The sequence below is a fragment of the Sturnira hondurensis genome, unplaced genomic scaffold (assembly GCF_014824575.4).
Source record: "Sturnira hondurensis isolate 20B ecotype Veracruz unplaced genomic scaffold, ASM1482457v3 Scaffold0022910, whole genome shotgun sequence".
Classification (NCBI taxonomy): Eukaryota; Metazoa; Chordata; class Mammalia; order Chiroptera; family Phyllostomidae; genus Sturnira; species Sturnira hondurensis.
Genome location: NW_028095541.1, coordinates 202,702 through 212,808, shown reverse-complemented (window position 1 = coordinate 212,808; position 10,107 = coordinate 202,702).

The window sequence follows — 10,107 nt, the reverse complement described above, 5'->3', positions numbered from 1 at the left end:
CCATTGTGTTCTTATATCTTCCATTTATTGTTTGTGATGTTGTCCTTGCTTTAGTTGGCTCAGCTGCGGTGACAAAGGACCCTGAGACCCTCAATGGCCCTGACAACATTATTTTTGTATTATTTTTGCTTCTCATGTACATTAGTTTGCTTGCTGTGGGTTGACTACAGCTGCTTTTAATATCTTCCCATTCTAGGACCCAAACTAAAGTGAAGCCCAAACTCAAGTGAAGCCCATATTCGGGTCAGGGCAGAGGACAGGCGACAAGAAGCTGGTAGAAACAGGCAGCCACGTCTCCAAGCTTTTAAGTTGCCTCTTAAAACTCGTGCTCCATATTGGCCCGCTGTCACTTCAGCTGCTGTGACACTGGCCCAAATGAGACACATGACCAAGCTTGACAATACCCTGCCTCCAGAGAGGCACCAAAAGTCACAGGACAGTGGACAGGACAGTGTCACAGGGAAGGTGGAACTTACACGATCTGCCGCAGGTTAAGAGGGGGAGATTTCTTGCTGTAGACATTATTTTGAGTTGGCAGATGACAGCTGGAGGGGAGAAAGAAAAATTCTTTGGGTTATTGCCTTAAAATTGGATAAAAGGACAATGTAAGACAGAGTAGAGTTGGAGTCTCTAGAACAGGGGTGTCGAACTCACTTCCCCAGGGGCCACATCAGCCTCGCAGCTGCCTTCAAAGGGCTGAAACAATTTTAGGACTGTAGAAATGTAACTACTCCTTAACTGTTAATGAGTTGAAATTACATTTGGCCCTTTGAAGGCAACCGGGAGGCTGATGTGACCCCCAGTGAAAATGAGTTTGACACCCCTGCTGTAGAATTAATTAGAAGCTCTTTGCAGGCGGGACTGAGTCGAGGTCACGTTAACTGCTCTGCCAGGGTGACCGTGCAGATGGGTTCTTATGGTGGAGTCAGGTGCATCACCTCCCACCAGAATGCAAGGACGGTGAGTCCTCCATGCACAGACAAATAAAATACAGCAGAACCGTCCTGTTCTCTCAGCTGTACTGAGAGAAGATTCTAACTCCTGATGAAAGTGAGGTTCCTGGCCCCCACTTGGGCCACAACCCGATCTGCCTCCTGCTGTGGGAGCCTGGGCCCGGACGGTTCGGGAAGAGCATCCAGATGGCACAGCCCCCTGGACGCGGTCCCACAGGGAGACCCCGAGCAAGCGTTGAAACGAGCAAAGACTCAGTTCACCGGTCCAGCCATTCATAACATTGAATCCATTTTGTTCCTTTGCCGAAAATAACTAAGCAGGGGCAACAAAACTCTAAACACGAAATGTTTGATGCAACATTACGTTCTAAGGAAGACTAGACAAAACAAACTTTTTGATGTTCCCTAAAAATGGTAGCCTGAAATGGAAAAAAAAAGGTACACGTTTTGGAGAAATTCAGGAAAACAGACTAGTGGATCGAGCTGGTTTTGTTGGTTGGTTCCCAACAATCAATGTGTTGATACTGAAGAGTGTGTGTGATGTGTTCCTCACACATACCAGTGTGATGAGCCGTACAAGGCGGCAGCGTGTGTTGCGTCAGGAAAAGAGGGGGCGCACGTGCAGCAGAATCAACAGAAGAAAGGTTGGGTGGGACGTGTCCAGAAAGAAGTGTGCTTTGTCCAGTATCTTGATTTCCTGCACACAGGGCCACCCAGGTCAGAGAGCTTAGTTAGCACTGCTCAAGTGTAAAACAAGCCCCTGAAGCCGGTGTCTGGCAGGGCACTTCCATTAGGCTGCCTGTTCCCTGTCAGGAATCATTGCAGCATTATGCAATCCTGTGGCCTCATAATCTAAGGAATTTTAATGGTCCCACTAAAGAAAATACTGGCAAAGTAAAAGCAGGTCTGAGTGGTAAGGAGAGGGTCTGACTGTTCACAGGGAAGGAATCCACTGCAGATTCCAATGAAGCCTCCCTGTGGTGGACAGGAAGCTTCAATGCCACAAATTTTAACCCTGTCTCAGGTTGCCACAGCTCTCCTGATCGCTGAGCCGAAATAGATGCTGCTGCTAACAGCATCCTGAGCACTGGAGCAGAAACCGTACTACCAGTTGTTGGCCGATACCCAGAAGCCATCCCACCCTCCAGTGGGCCAGATTCTACTGCATTACTTACCCTAGCCCTTAGAGAATCCCGTACACCTGTTACTAAACGTAACTTTCATACTTTGAAGAGAGATTTTTTTTTACCATCTTAAGTAATTGACCAAGTTTGACTTACATAGAAGAAGTTTATACTTGTGGAATCCAAAAACAGTTTGCCTTAGAGCCGATGGCCTCCCATCTAAGTACCTGTCTCTTGACTAAATAAACAATCTCTATCCATCAAATAGTAGATAAATGAATTCTCAAACATAATTTTTACCTGTTTTAGCATATGTGTATTTAGCATGTTGTTTTTCTCCCAAGGTTGCCTGAGAAGGTGTATTAGTGTTACAATGGGACCTTCATCGTGATGTATATAGTGACCAGTTCTCTTTTCCCACAGCCCCTGCTTTTCAACTGAGTGTTTGGGTGATTCTGCCTTTGCCATTCAGCATATTCTCATAGCTACAGAAAATTGGTCTAGGAGTCGGCACACGGCCTAACCTAGTCCAGGAAGGGCAAATCTCAGGGTCGTTTGTTTTTTTTTTCTGAAAACACTGGAATACTTCGTTTCTTGATGAACATAGTGGAAAAAACATGTAACCCCAAGATCTACTGGCAATTCTCTTGAGGCCATAAAGGGAGCAGCCTCAGCTGGAGCTGGCACACTGGAGAGCGATGCAGAGTGATGGGAAGAAACTAAGTCACCAAGCTACTGCAGCTACCGGATCCAGCCTTGCCTGAAGTTATCGCCATCTGTGGACTTTTCACAGGATATAAGCCAATTAATTGTTTACGCAAGCTTGATTCTGGTTTTCTTCACTTGATTGACTTGCAGTCAAAAGCACCCTAACTGATGCTGTGTAATTTGACCATGGAATATACACATGAAGGAAGAGGGTGCCTATCATGGGAGCTTATCATACAAAGAGCTTGTCTTGTAAAATAACATTCCATTCTCAACTACTAAACAGCTTTACACTAAAATGATCCCCTCTTCCCGGCAACTTCAGGTTCTTCTTTACTGTTTCATCATTCTTACTGGAACAGAAACATACTGTATTGGGTTTCCTCTTTAAAAAACAATCTTCCTTTGACCTTACAGAAGCCCTCTTCTGAATCTCCTCCTCACTCACTACTGCTTGGAGACCCCCGCCCCCTTCTGACGTCTAAAGATTGGCTTACCGTCCTGCTCCAACCTAGTCTCCATCCCACCAGCACTCTGTGATCATTATCACTCTCTAGGCAACACATCCAAGTGCATGGCTCTGTCATCCGGCCCTGCCGTGCTTCAGGTCCATCGCGTCTGTGTGCTGATGACCCCCAGAGTGCAGCTCAGCCCCCAGCCCCGTCCTTGCACCCAGAGTGGAACTGTGGGTCCAATGATCTACACAGCATTTTACAAGGATGTATAATAGGCATCTCAATTTTGATATGGCCAACCAGAATCTATTTCTCCCAACCGCAAAACCTGTTTCTCCCTTAATCTTTCCCATTTAAGAACTGTTACCATCCTTGGCTCAGGCCAGAGCCCTTGGCATCACCATCGACTTCCTTCTGGGCCACATTCAACCCTTCAGCAGGCCTGTGGGCTCCACCTCTCAAACACACCCCAGTCCCAAAGGTCACCCTCTTCTCCGTCATTCCTCTCCTTCAAGCCCTTCTCATCATCTCCCGGGTTATTGCACTACCGTCCCAGCTGTCCCTGTGTCAACATTTGGTCCCCTGCAGTGTGCTTTCCTCACCACAATCAGAGTAGTCCTTTTAAAATATGTAACTTTGCCCTGACTGGTGTGGCTCAGTGGATTGAGTGCCGGCCTGTGAACCAAAGGGTCGCCAGTTCAATTCCAGTCAGGGCACAGGCCTGGGTTGCTGGCCAGGTCCCCGACAGGGGGTGCTCGAGAGGCAACCACATACTGATGTTTCTCTCCCTCTCTTTCTCCCTCCCTCCCTTCCCCTCTCTCTCAGGGTGAATGAATAAAATATTTTAAAACTGAAATAAAAACAAAATAAAATAGATAAATTGTGCTTTCATGGGTACTGTTCTCGACCCTCCATGAGGATTCTGTGAATGATTTGGTAGTGTGTCAGTTTGGCAAATCTAGAAGAAGCACATTTCCGAGTCTTTCCCTGTACTGTTCTAGATTTGCACTAACCAAATGAGAACCGTGCACAGGATGTGAACAGGGGAAGTGGAGCAGCAGCATTTGTGAAAGGTGCAGGCAGACGCAGAGGCTGAATCCCCAGCCTCCGGCTCAATCCCCAGCCAAGCCCAGGCTGTTCTCACAGCTCGTAATGTAACTGGCTTTTCTTCCTGACTTCCAACCCTGCTGGACCAGATGCAGAAAGAACAATGTTACATAAGGCTTTCTACCAGGTCTTTCTCGGGGAGATCAAGGAGGGAACGACCACATTCTTCTGGGGGGGGGGGGGGGGCAGAAGAGCGGGGTGTGCGCTGACACTGTCTTTTCCTCCCACAGTCTCCCCAGCTTTCAGGGCAGAGCACTCAGTTCTCTGGTGGCCGCCCTGGCCGTGCAAGGACCCAAGGGCTGCTGAGCAGAGGCCAGCTCCGGTGCTGGAGCCTCCCGCCCCACCCCGCACCACCGGGCCCCTCCGCACTCCTGAGCCCTGAGTCCTAGCGCCCTCCAGCACACGAGGCCCCCAGAAAGGTATAAGTATATAGTAATGGGCCTGGGACACAGCAACTGTAACATTCCTCATTTTTCTAACACTTGATTTAGTTTTTTACATGTAGACTCCTGTTCCACTGGAGGGCTGAAACAATTCCAAGCCATTTGCAGAGTACCTCCAACAGCCAGTTTTTCCCTGTAGTTGTGCCAGGTCTACAGCCCCACGCCCACTCTTCCTGCGCTCTAGGCCCCTCCACGCCCCTGCCCTTCCCACCAGCCTCTCCCACCTTTATTATTATTTTATATTTGTTTCGGATGTATAGCATAGTGGTTATACAATCCGTAATTCACGAAGCCATCTCCCTGACAGTTCTAGTTCCCACCTAGCTTCATACATAGTTATTAAAATGTTACTGACTATATTCCCTGTTTTGTACTTTACACCCCGTGAGTGTTTTGTAACTCTAATTTGTACTTCTTTTTTTTAATGAAATGATTGGTGTTTTTTTTAAGATTTTATTTATTTATCTTTATAGGGGAAGGGAAGGAGAGAAGGAGAGAAATATCAATGTATGGTTGTCTCTCCTGCGCCCCCTGCTGGGAACTTGCCTGCAACCCAGGCATGTGCCCTGACTGGGAATTGAACTGTGATTCTTTGGTTCGCAGGCCCACACTCAATCCACTGAGCTACACCAGCCAGGGCCAATTTGTACTTCTTAATTCCTTTGCCTCTTTCACCCAGATCCCCAAACCCCTGCCCTCTGACAACCTTCAGTCTGATCTCTCTATCTATGAGTCTGTTTCCGAGGGGTTTTTTGTTCATTTATTTTGTTCTTTAAATTCCACATATAAATGCAATTATATGGTGTTTGTCTTTCTCTGTCTTACCTCTTTTCCTTAGCATAATGCCCTCTAAGTCCATCTGTGTTGCCGTAAATGGTAAGATCTCATTCTTTTTATGGCCAAGTAATATTCCATTGTGTGTATGTACAAACTTTTCCTCATTCAGTCCTCCACTCCTGGGAACTTTGGCTGCTTCCCTACCTTGGCTGTTGTGAACAATGCTGCAGTGAGCACTCAGGTGTATCTATCTTTTTCCATCAGTGTTTTGGATTTCTCCAGAAATCCAAAAGAGGAATCACTGGGTCATATGGTAGTTCTATTTTTAATTTTTGAGGAATCTCCATGCTGTTTTCCACAGTGACTGTACCAACAGTGCAATCCCACCAACAGTGCTCAAGGCTTTCCTTTTACCCACCCCCTACCAACTCTAGTTTTTTTGTTGATTTATGGAGGATGGCCATTCTGTCAGGTGTGAAGTGTAATCCCATTGTGGTTTTAATTTGTATTTCTCTGATGATTAGTGATGTTGAGCATCTTTTCATATGTTTGTTGCCCATCTGTATGTCCTCTTTGAAAAAATTGTCTACTCAGGTCTTCTGCCAATTTTTTAATTGGATTGTTTGGGGTTTTTTTAGTGTTGAGTAAGTAGTCCGAGTCCTTTATAAATTTTATCAACTGTATCATTGGCAATATGTTCTCCCATTCAGTGGGTTGTCTTTTCCTTTTGTTCATGGTTTCCTTTGTTGTGCAAAAACTTTTTAGTCTGATGTAGGCCCATTTGTTTTTTTTCTTTTGCTTCTCTTGACCAAGGTGGTGTATCAGAAAAAAATATTAGTAAGAATAATGTCAAAGAATTTAGTACCTATTTTTTTCTAGAAGTATTATAGTTTCAAGTCTTACATTTAAGTCTGGTTTCCTTTTCTTCTTTTCTTTTTTTTTCTTTGCATGTACCTGTCCAATTTTCCCAACACTGTCTATTAAATAGACTGTCTTTATCCCATTGTATGTTCTTGCCTCCATGTCATATATTACTTGACCATAGAGGTATGAGTTTAGTTCTGGGCTCTCTATTCTGTACCATTGTCCTGTGTGTCTGTTTTTATACCCAGACCATGCTGTTTTGATTTCTACAGCCTCGGATTATAGTTTGATATCAGGTAGCATGATTCCTCCATCATGCTACCTGGAAAAAGAACTTTGTTCTTTTTCAAGATTGTTGTGGCTATTCAGTCTCTTATGGATCCATATAAATTTTAGAATTATTCGTTCTACTTCTGGGAATAATTTCTTTGATATTCTTTTAGGGATTGCATTGAATCTGTAGATTGCTTTGGGCAATATGGACATTTTAAGGCTGTTAATTCTTCCTATCCATGAACATAGTACCTGCTTCCACTTATTTGTATCTTCAATATTGTTTTTCAATTCATTACAATTTTCCAAGTACAAGCCTTTTACCCCCTTTGTTAAATTTATTTCTAGGAATATTTTTTAATATTTTATTTATTTATTTTTAGAGGGGAAGGGAAGGAGAGAAGGAGAGAAATATCAATGTATGGTTGCTTCTCATGAGTCCCCTGCTGGAAACTGGCCTGCAACCCAAGCATGTGCCCTGACTGGGAATCGAACCGCGATCGTGTGGTTCGCAGGCCTGCGCTCAATCCACTGAGCTACACCAGCCAGGGCTCTAGGATTATTTTTGATGCAGTTGTAAATGGAATTACTTTCTTAATCTTTTTCTGATAGTTCATTACTTGTATATGAAAGTACAGCCTATTTCTGAATATTTATTTTATATCCTGCTACTTTACTGAATTCCTTTAACAGTTCTAATAGTTTCCTGGTGAAATCTTTGGGGTTCTCTCCACATAGTATCATGTCATCTGCAAATGATGACAGTTTTACTTCTTTCTTTCTACTTTGGATGTCTTTTATTTCTTCTTATTTGATCGCCATGGCTAAGATTTTCAATACTATGTTAAATATAAGTAGTGACAGAGGACGACCTTATCTTTTTCCTGATTCTAAGTAAAACTCTTCTAGATTTTGCCTGTTCAGTATAATATTAGCTCTGGGTTTGTCATATATAGACTTTACTATGTTGATATGTTTCCTCTATTCCCACTTTGCTGGGAAGTTTTAATCATAAATGCTAGATTTTATCAAATTCATTTTCTACATCTATTGATATGACCATGATTTTTATCCTTCATTTTGTGTATGCAGTGTATCACTTTAATTGAATTGCAGACATTGAACTGACTAGGCTCCCAAGAAAAAAATTCCACTTGATCTTGGAGTATGATCTACTCATAGACCACACTGTACATAGATCTACTGTACATTCAGAATTGGCTGGTGGGGAGAGTGCCAAACACAGGAGACAATAATCTGCTCTCTGTGTCTATAAGTCTGTTTCCATTTTGTGTGTTCATTAATTTTGTTCTTCAGAAATTCCATGTATAATGAAATTATATGGTATTTGTCTCTCTCCGACTTATTTCCTTTAGGACAATACCCTCTACATCCATGCTGTTGCAAATGGCAAGATTTCATTCTTCTTATGGCTGAGTAATATTCCAACAGTATTCAGGGTTTTCAAATAATTAGAAATGAAACTGTCTTATGTCCCAGCAATTCCACTTCTGGGTATATATTCGAAGAATTCTAAAACACAAATTCAAAAGAACATAAGCACCCTTCTGCTCACTGCAGCATTATTTACAGTAGCCAAGACATGGAAGCTGCCCAAGTTCCCCATGAATAGACAATTGAATAAAAGCATTGCAATACATACATACATATAGATAGATAGATAGATAGATACACACAATGGAATTTTAAAGCCCTATTTTTATGTTTATTAAATTTGGTATATTCAAGATGAATTGTGGATTAAAATTTTTTTAATTCAGAAATTATTTTTCAGTGTTAATTATTGGTGTTCTAAAAATGTATGATTATGTAATTTAGTTTAAAAGGGGTTGAAGAGCTTTGGACCAATAAGCGCACTTGACAAAAGGAAAAAACGGCCTTTTCCATTTTGGCTAAGTCCTCTTGAAGAAGTTCCGGTTGGTTGCCATGGGAATAACCCTAGCAGGCCCTCACTGGACACACCTTTCCCGGGGAGGGTATGTTCTGCAGAGGGGGAATCTTGCCTGTGCTGTGGGCATTGTTAATTTGATGCGACTGCATGGCAGGCTGCGTTCCGACTGTCCAGGGTCTAGGAACGCGACATTTGGGTCTGTAGCTGCTCCCAGCCGCGCTGCGGTAAGTAAGCGATCGAGCCAGTGGCTCTCGGACTTGGTTGTGCGTTAGAATCACTTGAAGGGCTTATCGTTAAACACAGACTGATGACCCCTGTCTTACACCCCTCACAAAAAACTAACTTCACATGGATTAATGACTTAAATGTAAGACTGAAAACCATAAAACTCCTAAAAGAAAACACAGGGAAAAGACCCTTGGCTTGGGTCTTAGTAATGAATTTTTGGAAAGCATACCCAAAGCATGAGTAACAAAATAAAAAGTAAGTGGAACTACATAAAAATGAAAGGCTTCTGTGCAGCAAAGAAACCAACAAAGTGAAAAGACAACATATGCAATGGAAAAAATATTTGCAAACCATATATCAGATAAGGGGTTAATACCCAAAATATATAAAGAACTCATACAACTCAACAGCAACAAAGAAAGAAGAAAACAACAATTAAAAAAAACCCAAACCAAATAATCCAATTTTAAAATGTGCATGTGTAAAGGACCTAAATATATGTTTTTCTAACGAAGATAATACGAATGGCCCAACAGGTACATAAAGAAGTGCTTAACATCACTAGTGATTAGGGAAATGCAAATTAAAATCACATGAGATATCACCTCATGTCTGTTAGAATGGCTGTCATCAAAAGGCAAAAGATATAATATGTTGGCGTGGGTGTGGAGAAAAGGAAATCCTTGTGGTCTGTTGGTGGGACTGTAAATTGGCAAAGCCACTTTAGAAAACAGTGGAGGCTCCTCAGAAAGTTAAAAATAGAACTAGCTTATGATCCAGCAATTCCACTTTTGGGATTATGTCAAAGGAAAATGCAAAAAGTTAACTCAGAGAGATATCTACACACTCATGTTCCTAGCAGCACTATTTACAATAGCCAAGACATGGAAACAATCTAGATGTCCATGGACAGATGAGTGAATAAAGTAGAGGTCATTTTTATATAAATATATATGTTATTGAGGAAATTCTACCATTTTCAAGAACATGGATGGACTTTGAAAGCGCTAAGTGAAATGAGCCAGACACAGAAAGACAAATACTGTATGATCTCACTTATATGTGGGGTATAAAAATGAACAAACAAAAAACCCTGAACTGAGCACACAGAAGACCAAAACATGGTTTCCACTGGCGGGAGGTGGGGAGGCGGGTGCGGTGGAGATTGGAGGAAGATGGTCAAAACGTACAAGCTCCCTGTTTTAAGATAAGTAAGTACCAGGGGTGTGATGTGTGGCATGATGACTACAGATCACACTGCTG